The sequence below is a fragment of the Marmota marmota genome, unplaced genomic scaffold, assembly GCF_001458135.2.
Source record: "Marmota marmota marmota unplaced genomic scaffold, marMar, whole genome shotgun sequence".
NCBI classification, from domain to species: Eukaryota; Metazoa; Chordata; class Mammalia; order Rodentia; family Sciuridae; genus Marmota; species Marmota marmota.
Window position 1 is genome coordinate 34,211,208 of NW_025999842.1, and position 5,232 is coordinate 34,216,439.

Genomic DNA, 5,232 nt, shown 5'->3' on the forward strand with positions numbered 1-5,232 from the left:
AAGTACATGAAAAAATGCTCACCATCTCTAGCAGTCAGAGAAATGCAAATCAAAACCACCCTAAGATACCATCTCACTCCAGTAAGATTGGCAGCCATTATGAAGTCAAGCAACAATAAGTGCTGGCGAGGATGTGGGGAAAAGGGTACACTTGTACATTGCTGGTGGAACTGCAAACTGGTGCGGCCAATATGGAAAGCAGTATGGAGATTCCTAGGAAAGCTGGGAATGGAACCACCATTTGACCCAGCTATCGCCCTTCTCGGTCTATTCCCTGAGGACCTTAAAAGAGCATACTATAGGGATACTGCCACATCAATGATCATGGCAGCACAATTCACAATAGCTAGACTTTGGAAACAACCCAGATGCCCTTCAATAGATGAATGGATTAAAAAACTGTGGCATTTATACACAATGGAGTATTACGCAGCACTAAAAAATGACAAAATCATGGATTTTGCAGGGAAATGGATGGCATTAGAGCAGATTATGCTAAGTGAAGCTAGCCAATCCTTAAAAAACAAATGCCAAATGTCTTCTTTGATATAAAGAGAGCAACTAAGATCAGAACAGGGAAGAAGAGCATGAGGAAAAGATTAACATTAAACAGAGACTAGTGGGGGGAGAGAAAGGGAGAGAGAAGGGAAACTATGGAAATGGAAGGAGACCCTCATTGTTACACAAAGTTACATATAAGAGTTTGTGAGGGGAAAGGGGAAAAAAAAAAACAACAGAGAGAATTAAAACAACAGCAGATGGGGTAGAGAGGGAAGATGAGAGGGAAGGGGAGGGGGGATAGTAGGGGATAGGAAAGGTAGCAGAATACAACAGTCACTAATATGGTATTATGTAAAAATGTGGATGTGTAACCGATGTGATTCTGCAACTTGTATTTGGGGTAAAAAATGGGAGTTCATAACCCACTTGAATCAAATGTATGGAAGATGATATGTCATGAGCTGTGTAATGTTTTGAACAACCAATAATAAATAAATAAATAAATTTAAAAAAAAAAATTAAAATTTAAAAAAAAAGAAATTATGTGAATTTGGTGTCAACATACGTTATATACAATCAGAGATATGATAAACTGTGGTATAAAGGTGTATTAAGAATTGTAATGCAAAATAAATAGATAAAATATTAAGTAAATATGATCAAAATAAAAGAAATTATGTGTATGGTCAGAAACATTAGAGGAAGCTTGGATTATGGACAATAAATATAGGATAAGTGTTTGTACAATAAAACAAACCACTCAATAAAAAAAGAACGTCAAATGAAAGATCTTGCTCTAAAAACCCCCCACCCCTGAAAAGATATTCTGATGGTACATGAACCCAAACAGATAGGAGATTTAACAAGGTACCTAGAAAATATTTGATTTTAATCATGACTTTGATGACTCAGCTCCTAATGAAATGGCTTACTGGTTTACTGCTAGACCACTAGAAGAAACAATTTTTTAAAAAAGAATGGCTAGGAGTTTTGCTTATGGGCGGAATGAAATGAAAAAACTCACACTATGGGTGGTGTCTCTTCAGGAGAGAACAAAGATTGCTCTAAAGGCATTTATGCATTAGCAATTCATTTTAATGATAAAGAAGACAATCCATAAGAAGCTACAACTTCAAGTATGTGCAAATGTTTTTTAAATTTGTAGTGGAAAGGAGTTTGACTTACTAAATAGAAAAACAAAATTAAAAGTTCTTAAAGATGGGAAATATCAGGTTCAAGAAGTGGGATTATGGGAACAGGAAGTCAAATGTAATAATAATGTACTGCAACTCATTGACATAACCAAACATGTGCAAATGCACATTTATCTTGGAACAATACACTGTTTCACATTCTTAGAAGAAAAGATAAACTACATGGCAAATATTCTCTCATCAATTTGCCTGGGAATGAAAAGGGGATATGACAAATTCAGTGCAAACAGGCAAACTGGGCTAAAGATTTGAAATTAATAAATCCTTTTAGTACTCAAGGAGTGCATCAGAACCTTAGATAGTAATAAACCTTATATTCCTTTCCCAGAAATAAACTCACTCAGGTGTTTAGAGGTTCATTCATATAGGATAACTCTCATATCTGTGCAATTTCCACAATCTGTCTAGGAATAGCATCCTTCAAAAATACTCTTATTAAATTAATTATGCAAACAGGGTGAAAGAATTGACTGTTGATACAACCATGACTGGTGATAAAACTGGAATTTTGAGATGAAACTAGATTCTCTGCTCTACCAATTTCTTTCTAGGTTCATGTCTTGAAAATTTGAAGAATAAGTCCACAGACAATAACAGAAGCGAAGACTAAACAGGGTACGATTTATTGAAGGAAAAGAGAAGAGATAGAACTCCTATAATGCTGGAAGGGACCTGATATCAGGAAAATCCATTTTGGTGTGCTAGCCTAGGGGCTTACCTAATTTTGGGGGTTATGAGTGTCGATCAAAATCTGTGTTGAACAGACAATGATAAAGTATCAAAATCATTGGCTGTGTCTTTTGGTATTTGAGTTTTAATCTTCTCTGTAATTCCCATCCAGGCTCATTCCCACCTTCCATTTTTCAACTGCTCTGGGATAAAGAAGTTGGCTGGAATTTTCCTTTTTTTTTTATTTTATTTTTTTAAATTTTATTTATTTTTTTTGATTCTTTTTTTATTATTAGTTGTTCAAAACATTACAAAGCTCTTGACATATCATATTTCATACATTTGATTCAAGCAGATTATGAACTCCCATTTTTACCCCGTATACATATTGCAGATTCACATTGGTTCCACATCCACTTTTTTACATACTGCCATACTAGTGTCTGTTGTATTCTGCTACCCTTCCTATCCTCTATTATCCCCCCTCCCTTCCCCTCCCCTCTCCTCCCATCTTCTCTCTCTACCCCATCTACTGTAATTCATTTCTCTCTCGTTTTTTCCCCTTTCCCCTCACTTCCTCTTATATGTAATTTTGTGTAACAATGAGGGTCTCCTTCCTGTACCATGCAATTTCCCTTCTCTCTCTCTTTCCCTCCCCCCTCTCAACCCTGTTTAATGGTGATCTTCTTCTCATGTTCTTCCTCCCTATTCTGTTCTTAGTTGCTCTCCTTATATCAAAGATGACATTTGGCATTTATTTTTTAGGGATTGACTAGCTTCACTTAGCATAATCTGCTCTAGTGCCATCCATTTCCCTACAAATTCCATGATTTTGTCATTTTTTAGTACAGAGTAATACTCCATTGTTTATAAATGCCACATTTTAATCCAATCATCTATTGAAGGGCATCTAGGTTGGTTCCACAGTCTAGCTATTGTGAATTGTGCTGCTATGAACATCGATGTAGCAGTATCCCTATAGTACGCTCTTTTAAGGTATTCAGGGAATAGTCCGAGAAGGGCAATAGCTGGGTCAAATGGTGGTTCCATTCCCAGCTTTCCCAGGAATCTCCATACTGCTTTCCAAATTGGCCGCACCAATTTGCAGTCCCACCAGCAATGTACAAGTGTACTGTATATATGAAAAAAGAAAAGGGTCCATTAATGTTTTCACTGTTAGTCTGGTATAGTCTTTGCATTTGAACAAGACTTTAATTGGGGTCCATAACCATGACTGCCTGACTATTACTGACCATTATTTATTCTTATTCAGTGATGTGATCCAATAATGCGTCATTCTACAAAGCAGATTAAGGATTTAGAAACACAGTGGGGTGTGTGAAGTTCCCTTCTGTCACAAGCAGTGCTATAAATAATTATTCAGAGGCAGATTGTCTTTAAATGCAAGCACATATTCGATCACACCAATCATCAAATATAAACAGTCAATGCAAAAAGTGTTGGGTGTGCGGGAACACCCCAACTAGAATTCAATAATCACTAATTAAACACTATAAGCAAATCACACAATTCTAGTGCAACTACAAGCCCCAAAATACCTCCAATGCCACATGACTTCTCTTAGCCAAAGAACAGACATTATCCTTGTCTGGTGGTTCTCTCCAGCTGATGACTGGATGTTAGGAAATGGTGGAGTCAATCTCGGGACAGACAGCAAGGTACCCAGTCTCACTGATGTCCAATGTCCACTCTTCAATGTGGCAGGACCAGCAATTTAAATATGATTACAAGTTGGTAGTGTATGTTGGTGATTGGTTACACCCAGTGAAACTCAATGTCCATTGGTTATATCCAGTGACATATTGCAATTGGGTATGTTCTTTGTGCATGTCCACGGAGCTGTGCTCCCTATCAATTGTAACCAGTCATTGCTAAGCATGTCTATGGCTAGTGCCCCTTACAGCTCTTTGTCAGTTGCAAGCAGACATGACTAACCAGTTCAATGGCTGCTGTTCCTTATGGCCAGTAACTTAGTGAGTCCCAGCATGTCCCAGCATGTCTATGGCAGATGCGCCTTACACCTTCCCAGAGATGACATAAAACTTCTTTGTGAACAAAATGAAGAGGTTTCTCCAAAATTGTTTTCATTTCACAAGACTGACTCACGAATGGTATAAGAGTGATAGAAGATCACAGGACATTGTTCCAGAAATTTATTCAATGGTAGAAGATGAAAAGGGTCTCCCAGAGATGACTGAAGGAGTAGACTATGATGTAGATTCCTGTGCTACACAACTGGAAGCTATTCTTGAGCAAAAGATAATTTAACTAAGCTGTAGGATAAAGTGAAATCTTTTCATGAAGCTCTACAAGAAATACAAGCCAGCAAGCAAACTTACTAGAGAAAATTCATTGCCCTCTAAACTAGTATCTACTGCTAAAGGATCCCCAGACCTAACATGCAATAAGAGCCATTGGAAAAGTTTGAAATTTTTAGGGTCTATGGAAAATGTCTTGCCCTTCACCTGAATATCATTTCAATTTTGTGAAACATCTTTTTTCTACAAAATGCTTCTAGTCCAGTAGCACAACCAAGAATCAGAATTGATGGAACTTTTTTTTTTTCATTTACTCAAATAATGGTTAATTTTGGAGATCCTTGCCAATTTTCTTACCTAAATGATGAAGTTTTGGGGACTTGATCCAGATGTCCCTAATAGTGAGACAGAAAAGCATAGAGTAGGGAAGGGAGGCAGTAAAGGTCAATAAGACAGCAAGCACAAGAACAGTCATTTAAAGATGCATGCCCTGACATGTTACAAAACATGTTTCTCAAAGGACTAAATTGCCAACTTGTGGAAAGTGACTGTGTAATCCCACCCTGCCC

General features: G+C 37.3%; 1 pseudogene; it reads left to right on the forward strand.

The window, feature by feature from the left end:
- The window catches only part of LOC107152018, a 9,584-nt pseudogene extending 4,837 nt beyond the window's left edge, over positions 1-4,747 (forward strand).
- The last annotated feature ends 485 nt before the right edge of the window (positions 4,748-5,232 follow it).